Below are 16,401 nucleotides of genomic sequence, written 5' to 3'. Positions count from 1 at the left end.
ACAAAGACCTAGGAAACTACTACTCCAGTTTGGTGAACTTCAAGGAGCTCAGAGGTGGAAGCCTACCTAATTCTCACAGTAGGACCCAGCCTTCGGGCTTTGGGGTCTGCGTTCCCCGCTGCTATAACAGGCTGCCTCGGAGTGGAGAGCAGGGAGCTATTGAAGGTTTTTGAGCCCAAAATATGACGTGATCAACTATGTGTCTCAGGAAGTCTGACAATCCCGTATGTAAAGTAGATCAAAAGACCAGCGTCAGCACCAGCTAGAAGAGCGGGCCCAAGGGACTGGCAGGTGAGGGGATGGAGTGGAGGAAGGTGCAAGAGCTCTTTCAGTCACCCTGGTCTACAGGCTCCGTGAAGCCAGAGCTGGTGGTGCTGTGATCCCCAATAGTGGGCCTAGAGCCTGAGGAGGATGCAGCCACGGTTTACTAAGCAAACCCGTGAACTGAAGAAGTATAAAAGACAGGAGGTGGCCGGGCGGTGGTGGCGCACACCTTTAATCCCAGCACTCGGGAGGCAGAGCCAGGCGGATCTTGGTGAGTTCGAGGCCAGCCTGGTCTACAGAGTGAGATCCCGGACAGGCGCAAAGCTACACAGAGAAACCCTGTCTCGGAAAAAAAAAAAAGACAGAAGGCGGTCCGTGACAGCTGAGCAAAAGGAAGAGGGAGAGCCAGAAGCGCTGCAAAATCTGTGAATTACATGAAAGAACATTGTAGAAACAGAACGGAGGCTGGAGAGCTCAGTGGGGTTAACCCATGGCTAGAGCTGGGTACTTGGGGGCAGGTTTTCAGACTCACAGTTTTGCATACTTGAGTGATAGAACCACAGAGTTAGCATTTTTTTAAATGAAGAGGGGGAATTTAAGATCCATGTTCAATGTCAGAGTAAAGACCCAAATAGTAACAGTAACAGGAACCAAATTTAGGCTTCCCTGAACACATTCAAAACTTTACAATCAGAAAAACTTCTTAGTGATAAAAAAAAACCTTTAAAAATCACCCTGTGATATTATTTTAGTAGCTGTTTAAATTTGTTGTTTTCATGTTACAGAAATACTTTGATTTTAAAGCACACACCAAATTGGGGAAAGAAGGCATCATAATCTTTTCAGTGTGTGATCCAGACAGCAGATAAGCCCTAAGGTCCCTGCCCCAGAAAAGGTAGCACAGGAAAACAGCTTTTCTGCAGGAGCCCTGGGGATCAGTCACCACCCACGTCTGCTCTTGGCCATGGCAACCTCCTCAGAAGTGGCCTACAGCTTTTCTGTTCCTTCTATCCACCTGGACTGTCAAATAGCCAGATCTTTAAAAGGAATGTTGCATGTTCTGCTGTTAACACATAAGAAATACCAAGATTCATAGACAGAGCTGAACATGACCTTAAAGATGAGCTAGCTAAATCCCCTGGAGGGAACTGAGAACCAAGTCCAAGTTCCAAGGAGAGAAGAATAGTAGGGTTCTCAGCCAGGGCTGCTGTTCTCAGCTCTGCTGTTGGGCATGAAGCTGGGTATGAATATAGGCTCCCCACCACTGCAGGTGATCTGGAAAGATGGCATACAACCACTCAGCTTGAGGATACAAAAGGAAACAAGACTGCAAATAAAAAGTGGAACCTGGAGAAGTGGTATCCATGAAAGAGTGGAGCGAGAAGGAATTCTGCAGTACCCTGGTCCTTCAAAGAGCTGGGGATAACCACTTTCCTGGAAGCTACGTTTCTCTAACATTCTATAGCATTAATAGATTCACATCAATGAGGCAAGTAAAAGTTTGGGAATAATGGGGACCATAAAGTAAGATTACAAATATTACCCAAAGACTATGTTTATTATACAAAATAGCAGTATTATACCTTCCTCAGTAGTACATGCACTAAAATTGGCACAATACAGAGAAGAATAGCATAGCCCCTGGGCAAGGGTAACACACAAATTCATGAAGCATTCTATACAAAATAAAAAGAATAGCAATATGAATATGCTTTGCAAATTGAATTCATAAATGTATGTTGTATAAAGGGACATAGCCATCTTTGAATTTTTTTCTGCTTGCTCACTGACTTCTCTGACCCCTCCAGTTTAAAAACTAACGTGTGCATCTGCTTACTTGCTATTTACTCAGTAGATGTGTACAGTTTACTTACTGTATTTGACTGTAGGTCACAAAATTAAGTGGAAACTTCAACAAATAATTTTTCCTGCTCACAGGAATTCAGCTCATTTCAGCTTTTATTGTTTCTTTTCCTGAAAAGAATTCTATTTTCATAGCAGAAACCATTTTCCTTCTGCTGGACTTATCTCTTTTTGAACAAAATGGTGGGGGGTGGGGGGTGGGGGGAGTGGGATGAAAGTTTCCCTGACACAACATCACTGGCATTTCATATATACCCATCCTCCAAAGAAGTGAGAATTTATAATCTATCCTTTAGGAGTGTTTGAACATAATTTGAAAATCACCCTAGCTTATCCTGGCTTCTAACAGCAATGGTTGGTAACATTTTTATTTGCTCTGTTTGTAGTGAGTTGGATTTCAGCTTTAGTGGGTGATTGTGTTCTCAGGTTGGTCTCCCCAGCCTTCCTCTGTGCCAGCTGCTTTCGCCACTAAACTAACCAGTGGATGGTGATATCACACAAATTTTTCTCAACTTTATCTTTAATTTGGTCAGCAGTCAATGTTTTCTACAAAAGGCATTTGCTCCTCACAAGAAGAAGAAGAAGAAGAAGAAGAAGAAGAAGAAGAAGAAGAAGAAGAAGAAGAAGAAGAAAGCTAAGTCTAGTTTCCTGTGGACCAAATCCCTCAGGAATTCTGTGAACTCTGAGAAGGAGAAAAAGGTTAATTGTTAACAGTTCCATGCATGTGTCACTTACAGCCCACCACTGGATTCTCTCAGTCTAACACCCTTTCAGCGGTAGCCTTTAGCACATTGAGACCAGACTGGGTTTTTTATTGCAGACTTCAATAAGACACAGGGTGAGTTTAAAGAAGGCCATCTTTAAGATTTATCCATGTGTCCTGGAATAAGAGTTCAGTAATTCCTTTAATCTGTGTCGTCCTCTGCCTTGACTTTATGCTTTGCGTTAGTCTCTTAACATCGCACCTTATTTTAACAACAATTATCACGATGCATAACCCAAGCAGTGCTAACAAGATCTCCAGTTTAACCCTTAAGAGGAGACACTGCTACATCTGTATTATTCTTTCTAATGAGATTATATCTTTCAGAAAAATAAACTGTGTACGTCCCAACTGTTTTCAGTAACCTGTGTCTCTAAATTAAAGGCTCTCTGACAACAAACCAAAATGGCTAATTGAATAAATTGTCCTTAAGATAAATTAATCTTTAAATATTCCTTTAACACTAGTTGAAGCACTGGGCATAAACCTGCAAATGTACAGCAAAAATAATTTAAATTAATAAACAGGATCAGTTAAAGTAAAAAGCTGAGCTTCAACACAGGTCCCAACTTTCTTCTGGGTGCTCTGAAACTACATCAGTTAGTGATCTATGCATGCATGGATCTTTAAATATCGCTAATTCTTAATGAGAATTGCCATTGGTTTTCTACCTCTAAAGACATAACATAAAAGCTTCATTTCTAGAACATTGACCAACAGCATTACATTTCTTGAAATTTCACAAAATCTTCTATATGCATATGTCTCTAGACATACTCATCAAAAGAGATTGGAGTGTCTTACTACTTGAAAACAATGTGAGTGCATCTTTAAAATGCTGGAAGTGCCGGGCGGTGGTGGTGCACGCCTTTAATCCCAGCATTCGGGAGGCAGAGCCAGGCGGATCTCTGTGAGTTCGAGGCCAGCCTGGGCTACCAAGTGAGTTCCAGGAAAAGGCGCAAAGCTACACAGAGAAACCCTGTCTCGAAAAAACCAAAAAAAAAAAAAAAAATGCTGGAAGTAACCTACCAGGATCCTTTGCCTTCATTTCACAAGCATGCCCCACACTGGGTCTCTGCTCATGATGTGATTCATCTGGATATGAAATAATGGCCATTTCTGGAGGCACCTACTTAGTATAATTTCATAACTTCATATTTTCTTAAAAATCTATTAGTCCAACTAGTCTTGAAACCAGCCTCTAAAAAACAGCCATGAACGTTACATGTTAATTGGTGCCCACAGGAACCATTTCTATGTTCCAACCCAGTCTGGAACCTTTGTAGGGGTTCAAATACACATTATGACCCTAAAACATGGGAAGATCTGCCTTGAAAAAAACAGTAGAGAGGAGACTTTTTATTTACTGTGTGTATTTAAGTTCTTTTGTCTTGTGAAAAACAATATTCTGTATAGAAAGTATTGCACATTGTTTATAATAAATGAAAAATGTATCTCAGAGAAAGTAGAGAAAAAGAAGGGAGCAAGAGAAGATTGGTCACAGCAAAGATCAAACTTTAAGGATTAGAGACATGAAGAACTTAAAATTAAGTGTTGTAATGAGAGGTCATATACCTCTCCCTTGATATTTCTTATGGGCCAGAAAAGGGGGGGACAAAATAAAAAGAGAACAAGAAAAAGGGGGAAAGGGTGCTAGGTTGTCTAAATTTGTGTTCACAAAACTCTAAAGACTTCTTTATTCAGGTGTCTGTGAGCACCAGGGCTATGCTGTTGACACAAGAGGACACGCTCTGCCGCTTTTGCCCATGGCGTAAATACTCTTTCCATAACCCACTCCAAGCTGCCAACAGGTCATTCACTGACTAGTGTAACTTCCCCTTCTACCAATTCCCTGTCTTGTGCATACTGACTTTTAAAATGAACAGACTGAGGCCCAAATAAATGGGAGATATTATAAAACTGCCCAAGTATGTAGCTGTTCACACTGACTGGCATCTCTGTTCTTATTCCTGAAGTCAACAGTGAATCTAAGTTGTCTGCATTCGAAAATATGTCTACATGCAGCTTTATGAAAGGGAAGGATAACCCTACAGCATCCAGTGATAAGTAAAACCCTTACCTCAGAAACACACTTTCCTATTGTCATCTTACCTGCTCAGCTCTTCTGCCTAGATATAGCATAATTTAGATTAGGTGCCATATTACCAATGCTTTCTAAAAAGTAACAAGAAATTCAGGTTTATTGGTTGACAATTTATTTCAATGCATAGTCAAAAAGGGCAGTGTGATGACTGAAAATATCATTACGAAGTAATCCAAGTCTTGAAATCTCTTGGGTCTCGGTCTTAAATTGAGCGCCTGCTCTAGAATAGAGGAAGTAACACACTTAGAGACAAAGGTAAATTAATTTTGCTTTGTTTTACTACTTTCGATGCTCAGGCTTTTCTCTCAGATCATCTTTTATTTTATATACTCCCTTACTTCATCATACTTTCAAAGGTAATGATTTGTTGAGATACGTGCCTTTAAAAGATAAAATTATTTTTACACACTTAAGTGAATAAATTTGGTTTTGTTCATGGAAAGTCATGTTCTTTCCTCAGGCTCAAAATGAGAATATCTTTTTGTCACTTTCCTTTGAGACTCATTATCTTTTGTGGCAGAGAAGTCCCTGGGAACGTTTCTATAAATGAACTTGTCACTTCAGTCCCAGGTGCCACCCTGACCAGCTTCCTGTGGGCTCAGATGAGTCCCCAAATCTAGTAACCGTAATGTGGTTACTCATAAAAGGGAATAGGAGAACAGTAATCTATACTTTATAGGGTGGTGGGTCTCAAATACAGAGATTCTTGAGAACTAACCACTATGTTCATAAATTTCATCCTAACTTTTGTCCATTTTAGAACATCTCCACTCTCTTACTGGAATCTTGATGGGTGGGGGAAAGAGCTAGGATTCAAATTTATTTTCTTTAAACTATCTGGAGCAGGAAACCATTCAGATTCTCCTCATGTCTCATTAAGAATGGGTGCTGAGAATTAGCAACAGTGGACAGTTGGTGTCTTGTAAATGTAATAATGGATTTCGGTTGCCGCTGTAATTACTTCATGAACAGCATGAATACAGGGACAGTCTTAAACACAAAGACCTTGTAAGACTCAATAAGCCACAGACACAAGATGAAAGGAAAGAGAGCTGAATAAAAACTGGAAGGAATTAGAGAAAGGATGGAGCTCCCTGGGGTGGGATGTGGGGTGGGATGTGGGGTGTTTCTGGCAGGGATACTTCACACACCTCAAGACACACAATAACCAACAACTAACATCGTCTTCTACCGCCCTTCCCTGGAAGCTGCACTTCAAGCTTTTCGGTTGTTCTAATAAAACTCTGACAATGTCTACTTTTTTAACTTAAGATTGTCCCCAGTCTCTAAGATGCCCTCTGGTTGTGTGGGATGGCTTCTTTTGGTCAGGCACAGACAATGTGTCAGGGCACAGATCATGGCACAGACCACGGCAGGACAGTCCTGGAGAAAGCAGGTGACTGTGGAGGGGATGAGTCCTCCAAGGCCTGGAATCTGATGCTGCAGCATCATCCCTCTGTCCAGGTTCCTTCAGAGAAGTTTCTCAAGCTTCTTGTAGGTAGAATTGTTTGATGAGAGAGTCTGGGGAAAATTCTGAAAACGGTATTACAAAAAGAATGAAACATTTAAACAGCTCTTTACCATCCACCGAGTATCTCTCCCCAGTTGTATCATTTAATCCTCCAGTAATTCCTAAGTCTAAGACATATTGTTTCCATTTTAGGAGTAAAGTTAGATTTCAAGAAATTGACTTATTTAGGCCAATGGAAATCTGTCAGAGAAAGATCAAGGGTTCAAATACCAAATTCTGTGAACCTTCCATTGTGCTACATCAACTCTTACATGAACTTAACATGGCATGAACTTGATTTCTGCTCTTACTACTTAACTACTTACTGGTATCAGTTTGTCCCCCAGACCTGGGTAACTGTTAGCAAAGTTCAAGTAAATGCATGACTTCTGCATATTTAAAATAGAGTTTTGACAGACAAGTACAGCAGTAGTAGACCAGACAGCAGAAAGAGTGTTCTATAATTGGACGTCCTGGCCCCAGTACCTACTTAGGCAACTTGTTTAACTCAGTTTCCTCATCCAGACAGTGGGGATAACCCTAACACACATTCCAATGTTTTGATGTGGACCAAACACAAAAAGCGATCACCATGTCACAAGCACTCAATAAATGTTACCTTTAAACAATGTGTCTGCTTGGGCCAGCAAGATGGCTCAGCGGGTTAAAGGAGCTTGTGGTGCAAACTTGATAACCTGAATTCAAATCAAAATATAAGGCGGTCTCAAAGTTATGGACCTAGGGTCCCGGCTACACAGGAGGCTGAGGAAGTATGCAATCAGCCTAGATGAGAGAGTAAGACCCCATCTCAGGGAGGGGAGTAGAAACATATACATATATAAATTGCTCACTACACAAGCATAAGAACCTGAGTTTGGATTCCCAGTACTTGTGAAAAAAGTCAGTCATGGTGGTGCCTGGCTGTGATCCCAGAACTGGAGAGACAGAGACAGGAGGATCCCTGAAGCTGGGTGGCCAGCCAGTGTAGCAAACAGTATTAGAGTACTGAATGTTTAAAGTATAAGATACATAGAAACAAAATACGTATAACATCCAATACACGAGATTTGAATTTAAACACACAGTCTCTAAGACAACCAGCGCAAAAGTCCACAACCCTGGAATAATAGAGCAATGGTTATTGGTATGACCCGGTTTAATTATCTTGTCTCTCTATCTCAGTGTACACCTAGCCTAAAATTTAAAAATTCTCTAGTCAACTCAAGGCACACGCACAGAACGTTCATATGGGGCCCATCATTCTGGCCTTAACGGTGTGTGTCTGCAGAAATCTGAAGACCATCCCAGGCCACCGACTTAATTATGTCCAGGATGCACGCCAGAGGTGAAAAGCCTCCTCGTACTGTTTTTCAATCATCATCTCGCCTACTGAGCTGGGCTAGTGACACTAAAACCAGCAATTAAAACCCTCGGGTTTGGAAATACGTTCAGTTTCCCAAGTCCCCAAATGGCAAAGGTTAAGTGAATTATGTGGAGATAATTCGCCAGGTCCCTCGGGAAGGTCCTGCTGACTTCAGATGGCTGGTTGTTTGAGCCTAGCTTTTCCCTTCTCAACTCATGGGCTTTAGTCGTGGTCCTGCCAATGTAAACATCAAGAAAACAAGAAATGCTGCAGATGGGGGAAATAAAACCCCTTCAATATGTTTTCTAGGGGGGAAAGCGTGTGATTAACATGTTCGGTATTTCTGTGACACTGAGGACTTTTTCCTGTAGCCATTTACAAGAATAATTGTGAGTAAATTTACACTCACCTCACATCAAAAACAAAAAAATTTTGAGATCTTTACCGTGTTGCTTTGCTACTTAAATTGGACCACGTCGCTGGGCATCTTACTGTGTGAGACCATAATGGGACCGGCGACTCACCTCCAGGCTGAATTAGAACCACCCATGACACCTCGAGTTGTGTGGTAACACCTCCACAGTGTTTCCAATTAACTTTGTAAGTTTTTAATCAGTGACAAATGCATCTTTGTAAATTCAATTTACCTTTTATTGCAACACTATAAACCGTCTTGCAGCATTCCGGTGTGTTGTGAACATTTTACTTGCTACTGACATAAGACAGCTGTTGGACCTACAACAAAGGCTAAGTTTTATGAGTTACCTGAATTAGGATGTAGGTGAAGTAATTAAACCCCAAAGAGAACAAGGGAGGAAAGAGATAGCCCTCCACAATGCACAAATAGGTAAGTGGGAACCTCTGTAGCAACTGTAGAAATTAAACCCCCAAAACTCCCTTCTGATTTAAACTGGTAATATGTTGAAAGAGGTAGAAATGTGAAAAGGTCATGCACATTTTATTAATAAATCTATACGGCTATTTGTTTTTCCTTTTAATCAGATTCAAATGCATCCTGTTAAGGAGCCGTGAGTGATTAGATCATAAATCTAAATGACCTTGAAGATGATGAAGGAAATGCTGCTTTGTAAAACCATCATCATGCTGCCAATCCATCATTTACACATCTTTACAGGTGCAAGGGAAAGGTTTCATTTCAAATCACTTGCAAGAATCACCCCGAATAAAATATTACTCTATGAGATCTCCACACAATAAACAAGCCAATCATACAAGTTGACAATATATTTTTAGTTGTGCTCCTAAGTAAGAAATAGCAAAATGAAAATAAGAGAGAAGGTTAGTTATAAATGTCTACCCTCATCATACTGATTCAGGATGCTAGCTTAGGTCTGTTTGCGTATTACTGATGACACGTTAACTCACTGGCCTTTGTCACCAATCAGTAACTAATTGTAATGTGGCCATGAGATGTATCTCTTCTTACATATTTAATCAAAAGCCCGCATTTTTACATGGGAGGCAAATTTATGAATGACATTTATGATTTCTTTCTAAAATACTGAGGGATTCTTGGCTCATATTTTTAGATTTATCGCTCAACCATGAGACATTTGACATTCAGGATGTAGATCTGAGTCTCACGATTATCACATTAGAAATATTGTAAATGTTGTCATTTGTCAAGAGTTTTTAAGAGATTGAAACTATTCTAATTCACTAATTCATTCATTTATTCATTAAGTATATTAAGTACCTAATATCTGCCAACATGAACACTGAATAAAAGTGCCCTGCCCCCAAAGATTAAAGATTATATATACAAGAAAAACCATTGAACTGTATTTATTTATTTATTGTTTATTTGGGAGTTTTATTTAGACATCATGGTTTTTTTTTAATGAACCATGACCTAAAACTTTTCACTGAATCTGTATATTATCATTTCTAAGCTACAGCCTTGGCTTTCTTTAACCTCTCCGGAAGGGTATAGTCTGAATACTGTTTAGATTCTTCTGTATGTATTGTAGATGGTTTTAATAGCTTATAGATTTTTTTTAAATAAATAAACAGATTAGTCAGAGTGCAGCTTTTATTCCTTTACCCTGTTTTCTATGTGCTCTATTGCATGCATTAAGGAAATTTTTTTTTAAATGCCTGACAGGTTGCTGTAGAAACGCTTCACATAACCATCAGCCAGGGCAAGTGCCCTTTTGCATTGCTGCAAGCCAATCATCAGTTTCTCACCATTTTTTCTGAGTGCCCAGAAGAATATGATTAGATGAAAAAGAGGAGTTTTCACTAATAATATTGAATTCATGCTCATTAAATCACAGTGTGATCTTCATGCAGCAGAAGAAATACTCTCACAAAAGTCTTCTGGCTTCAAGGGGGAATGGATTAGGGGGGCTACAGCAGGACAGAAATGAGGTGGGGGAGACTCGCAAGAGGCTGCCGATCCTTCTCCACCTCAGTTATCAGTCGAACCCTAGTAAAACCAACGCAGGGACATTCCCAAAAGATGGAGGGAGAGGTGACCGAGTCCCAGGACTCAGGCTTTCATGGTTTCTCAAGATCTCACCTGACACCCCAGTGTGATTTCCAAAACCCTCCTTAATGATAGATCCAATTTGAGTTTAGAATCAGAAGCTTTGGAGAAGTGGTCTAGCATATGGCTACTTAAGTTCAAGAGCTTGAAGCTAGGCATAATAGTGCATAACTCTAAGTATGGCATTCAGAAAGCTGAGGTGGGAGGAATGTCACAAATTTCAAGCCAACATGAGCTTCATACTGAAATCCTACTCTCAAAATAAAATAAAATAAAATAAAAAGAAAGAAAAGAGAGAAAGAGGAAGGGGGGGAGCTTGAAATCTGCCAGTGTCAAATTCACCACACAATGGGGGAGAAACCTAAGGCTTGGGGAACACCCTAGCATCACAAACTTTGGGATCCAGGACTTGATCCTGTGCTGGGTACCACCAAACCCACCCCTCACCGCCCCCACCTTGCCTTTTAGAGGCCAGAATGCCATACTATCTCTGAGGTCTAAATCTTTACTGTTTGAAAATTACAGGGGAAAATCTTGACTTATCTCTTCATTAAAAATGTTGATACTCGAAGAACTACATCCTCACATGAAAAACAAGACAATGATTGCTCTCTTTCTTTGCTGTCCCCTTTACTCTGTCCTGCAAGCCGTTCGACACTGGCTCTGCTCAGCATCGTCAGCATACATTGACACTAAAGACACTCTTTACAACAGCGAGATCCTGCTCTGTTTTTACGGAAAAATATGCCTCTATTTTAGGAAAGTAGATTAATTCCCTCCTACTGGATTGTTTCCATTTAAACTATCTTACAGCCAAAGCCTCTTTACCATAATTTATGTTTAGCTTTTTTAATAAAAGGCTTCTAATAATATCTCTTGCACAGGACGGATTTTATGGTATTTCATAGGATATGCAAATTGTTTCCGTCAAAACCAATCTAAAAGAAGGTTTGCATTCTGTATTATTCAGTGATGTAAAACTCTGGCTTTTGAAATTATTCATTAGGGATCATTGAGAATGATCATTTTGGACCTGGTCAGGGAACATTTTAAAAATGAATGGACATTTGAAACCTCATTCTCCACACACCCAAAAGGAGAGAAGAAAAGATTAAAAGCAAATCCCCAGGTATCATCAGGCATTCTCCACACACTCCCATCTTGTATTGTCGGCAAACAGTTCAGTCAATGGAGAAGAGTAATGTAATAATTGCAGCAACATTCACAGTAATTCCTCATTGTGTAGCAACAGCATTTCAATAATATTCAGAGCGACTATTTATGGTGCTTAAGACAAAAAGATTCTTCCATGTGCTGAATAACAAAACTGAGTGGATCTTTAACCCTCCACCCTGGAAAACCTAAGGCAAGAAAAGAAGTAGTAGTGATGACTCACCATGAAATCGTGAGTCTCTCTACCAGACAGCAGTCACAGTGTGCTGAGGACAGGACATTTGGACAGACAAAGTGACATTTGAACATTAATCAATAGGGACCAGTTATATGAAATACAGTATATCCACACTATAGAACATTATGCAATTATTACACAAAGGAAACAATGAAGACTATGTATAAATATATATTATATATAATGTGTGTGTGTGTGTGTGTGTATATATATATATATATATATATATATATATATATATATATAATCTCCAAGATATTTTGTTGGGTGGAGAGGGACAAACAGAGGATAGTGTGAATCATAGGTCAGGGTATAAAAGGAGGAAAATTAAGTGTAGACATTTGTTTTATTTATTTTCATATTCATAAGGACCCTCTGAAGGCTCTATTTAAAGCTAATTGCAGCATTTTTATCTGGGAATATGGATGGTGGGTAGATGACTGACTGCAATCAGTGCAAGAGGCCTATATGTGGGAATGTGTATATTTGCTTACGTATGATTTTTAAAGACTTATTCTATTTATGTGCATGTGTGTGTATACAGCCATGGAGACCAGAAGAGGGCATAAGGTTCCCGGGAGCTGGAGTTACAGGTCAGCCTGAGACACCCCTGTGAGTGCTATGGTCTAAACTAAGGTTCTTGTGATTGAGCAGTAAGCACTCTCAACTCCTGAGGCATCTCTCTCACCTCACAAATGATTTTTAAACCTTTCAAATGTATTATTTATTCAATAGGTTAAATTAAGCATTGTTTAAGTAATATAATTACTATCAACATGAGCTAGTTGAATAAACATGGTATACTACGTTGAATACCATGGAGTAGTATAGGGCTGTAAAAAGGAATTAGTAACTCTTTATGTACAACTTTAAAATAGCACCCAGATATGCTGTTGTATTTTTAAAAAAATCCATACACAGAATAATGTCCTTAACTCACTACTTTAGTGGAATGTGGAGGAATATCAGTTTGTATTTGCTTGCATATGGCTTAATTGTCCCTGAAAAGACATACAGGAAATGAATAATGTCATGTTGATGGGAGGAACTGTGTGATGTGATATGAGGATGGGAAGGAGACTTTTCATTTAATGGGTTTTATGCTTTTTTCTTATCTATATCAATGTATTTCTCTTTATGAAAATGAAATTCAAGCATTAGCTTTAAACTGTGTAATTATGATCACTGCCTTCCTCCTAAGGAAATAAAAGAATGGATCAATAAATTGATTTCGGCAAGTCCTTCTGAAGGGTTTGCCTCATCAAGTCAAACCTTTTAACAAGATCCAATGCTTCAAACAACTAATGTGCTATGTTCTAACTGCTGGTATTTTTATTTTTTATGTGTATGTGTGATTTACCTGTATGTCTGTGCACCATGTATGTGCATCATCCTCAGAAGCCAAAAGACAGCATTGAATCCCCTGTAACTAGAGTTACAGATGGTTGTGAGCTGCCATGTGGGAATCCAACTCTGGTCCTATGGAAGAACAGCCAGTGCTCTTAACCACTGATCCATCTCTTCAATCCCCTAGTGTTTCTTTAATACAATAGTGTATTTCCATTGATTCAAACTCACTTGATAAAACTAACAGCATTCATTTCTTCCCAGACATATAAATAAATGTCATGCTGTCTCCCTTCTCCCCCAACCCCAACCCTCCACTCTAGGAGGGAAGACTAAACAAACTGGGATTGCATGATTTAAATTTTACCTGGTTCATTATCACTGCTAAATAATTTATGCATTTTCAACAGCTGCTTTTCTTCTCTTTATGTGTCAATCATGCAAATTAGCAAGACCTCAAAGAAACTAGCCTATAATAAATCAATTTTTAAACTAAGTATTTCACCAGGTTGTCTTTCCTTACTCAGATCTTAACAGCTGCAAAACAGCCACACTCCCACGTTGTAGTGGAAAGATGATGAGCTGTATTTAAACACATCTATGCCTTAATCTGGTTTCTGCCACTTACAAGCACGTGTTTTTGCACAAATCATTTCACCCCTGTGAGCCTCAGTTTTCTTAATCTGTAAAATGGATATGAGAATGGATTTCACAATACTGCCTGCCATGATAATTAGAACCCTAGGGTGACCGGTCTTTACTTTGCTGGAGACTCTCCTCGGAGCTTTTAGTCGTGTGTTCCAGAAAACAACTCGGTCCTAGCCAGACCAAGACTCCTGTCAGATACAAAGCAATGTTCTGACGTGATGTTTAAGTGACTTTCAAAGAAAATCTTAAACGTACACCATTCTTGAGGGGCTTCAGTGAGAAAGATACAATGAAGTCAGTTTGGGAGGCTGGAAAAGATGGCTCCACAGTAAAAGCTTGTTGCTCTGTCAGAGAAGCGGGTTCCGGTTCTTCTCACAGGTCAGGCAGCTCGCAACCACCTGAAACTCCAGCTCCAGGGAAACTGAGGTCATTCTGACCTTCTCAGGCACATGCACTCATAAAATAAATCTTCCCAAAAATGTCCTGAAACCTTTAGTCAGTGGAAGCACAAGACAGGCAGAAAAAAGTTAAGTGAGTCAGCTTGGGAGCCAAATGGCCTGAGTTCTGGTTCTGGTTCCACAGAATGATCAACTGGGTGGCTGCCTCTGTGCCCCTGGGCCTTGGTTTCGTCATCAATAAATAAGGGATTGGAGCCAGATCTTTCCATAAAATTCTATTTTGAGAATAGTCTGAGAGTCTCTGGATGGTGCAAGGAATTCCTGACCAGCAGCAGCGTAAGATGAAACACAGGACATCAAGTCCTGCCTGCCCCTCCCACAGCAGAGCGGCCAGGGAAACCTCCTGCTAAGCAGAAAATGAGACCAATAAGCACCCCCAACCCCCATGCCCTGCAACACCCTCAGCCCAGGGCGACAGGAACTCTCTGCCAGAATCTAAGAAAACCCTAGCAAGAATTGGGTTGCCAGTTGGGCCTGAAGACAGACTCAAATGTTACTTAAGCCACTGAGTTACAAAGCGCAGAGGCGACCTCCCACCCTGCCAAAGGAAGAGAAAATGCTCATCCTCCCAAACCCTGCCGCTGAGACCGCACGGCGTTTGGTGAGAGCAGATATAAATATTCCTGAGAGCTATATTGCTAGGGTCAGATCATACCACCCAGACTGTGGATGGGAGAAGAAAACCCGGCCTTCGGTAATGAGGACACGGCAAAGGAGAGCCTAGGGGGAAAGGAAGTGGGGCCGGGGGAGATTTGAAAGCGTGCATCAGCGCAGGGGACATTAACTACAAAGACCAGAGGCTTCAGTGGGAAAACAGCTTGTGTGTCCAGGCTTTAGGTGCACAAAGAAAGGACGACTGCAGAGAAGACGGAAATCGTTAGGATCTGGGGTTGATGATGTCAATCAACAAAATAAAATGATTAATCAGCGGTGAACCTTTCTTTCCAGCTACCTTAACTATCACCTCAATCCGGCAAATTACCTTCATGTGCCTGTACCAAAAAAAACAATGAGTGGGAAGGGTCATTTCACTTACTGTTTTTGTTAGCTATATGTTTAGGGGTTTTCAAATAAAAGTCTTTTGTTTTAACTCTGATTAAATATATATATATATCAGTCTATTCTCCTTCTGAGAAATTAAAACATAAAAACAGACTTTAAAAAAATTAAGAGAACTGGAGAGATGCCTCATGGGGAATGGTGTTTGCTGCACAAGCGTGAGGAAGAAGTGAGCTCAGATTCCAGCACCCATGACGGAAGCCAGCTGTGGCCACAGACACCTATAATCCCAGTTCTGTGGGTCTCCAGGGTTTGCTGGCTGCCAGCCTACCTCCAATTTCGGTATGGGATCCGGAGAGTGATATAACCAGCACAGCACCTCCTCCAGGCTTTGTGCACACCATGCTCCTACACCACACACACACACACACACACACACACACACACACACACACACACACACACCAATCCAAGCAATACACAAATAAGACTTATTAATGAAATATTTTATTAAGACCATTAATTATGGAAAATAAAGAAAACTATGAAGAGTTCCCTCCCTCGAATTACACACAACTCAGACACTGGTGTTTTGGGACCAGTATTTCCTTCTCGTTTCTCTTTAGGCATTTTATATGGTTATGGTATTAGGCAAATAATATGTATCACAGTTGGGTGACTTTTTCACTTAACCATAAAAAGCAGGAATTTCCTCATATTCCTATAAACTCTTACAAGAGTTTGCTAACAGTGCACTACTTTAATACCTGCATTCCATGATGGGGTCATATCATAAACTATGAGTCACACCTCTACTTGGCCATTTAGGTTATTTTTAATTTTTGCTATTATACATAATGCTGAAATGTGTAACTTAAGCATTGAAGGGGTTTTCTCATTTACTTAGGGTAATTTTCTCAACTTTGACCCCAGAAATGTAATCGTTTTTAACAACTTCATTGAACACAGTTCACACACTATATAATCAACCCATTTAAAGTACAGACTTGAATGTCTACCCGTGTAGGCACAGGTATATGTAGCCAATACCACAATCAATATTGGAACATTGTTATTACCCAAAAAGTTACTCTAGTTGTCACTGTTTTCCCCTAGCTTGAGGATCCCCTACCTACCAGAACTAAGTGATTGGTAGATTCCC

General features: G+C 40.2%; 1 non-coding gene across 1 annotated transcript; it reads left to right on the top strand.

Moving 5' to 3' along the window:
- The first annotated feature begins 1,843 nt into the window (after nt 1–1,843).
- LOC128102820 (U6 spliceosomal RNA) lies at nt 1,844–1,950 on the top strand. The gene has a single exon (XR_008215566.1). It is a non-coding gene; the product is annotated as a U6 spliceosomal RNA (small nuclear RNA).
- The last annotated feature ends 14,451 nt before the right edge of the window (nt 1,951–16,401 follow it).

Source organism: Peromyscus californicus, unplaced genomic scaffold, assembly GCF_007827085.1.
Source record: "Peromyscus californicus insignis strain IS unplaced genomic scaffold, ASM782708v3 Scaffold_7__1_contigs__length_154581171, whole genome shotgun sequence".
NCBI lineage: Eukaryota > Metazoa > Chordata > Mammalia > Rodentia > Cricetidae > Peromyscus > Peromyscus californicus.
The sequence above is the reverse complement of the archived record's forward strand: the minus strand, read 5'-3'. Positions and strand labels throughout refer to the sequence as shown.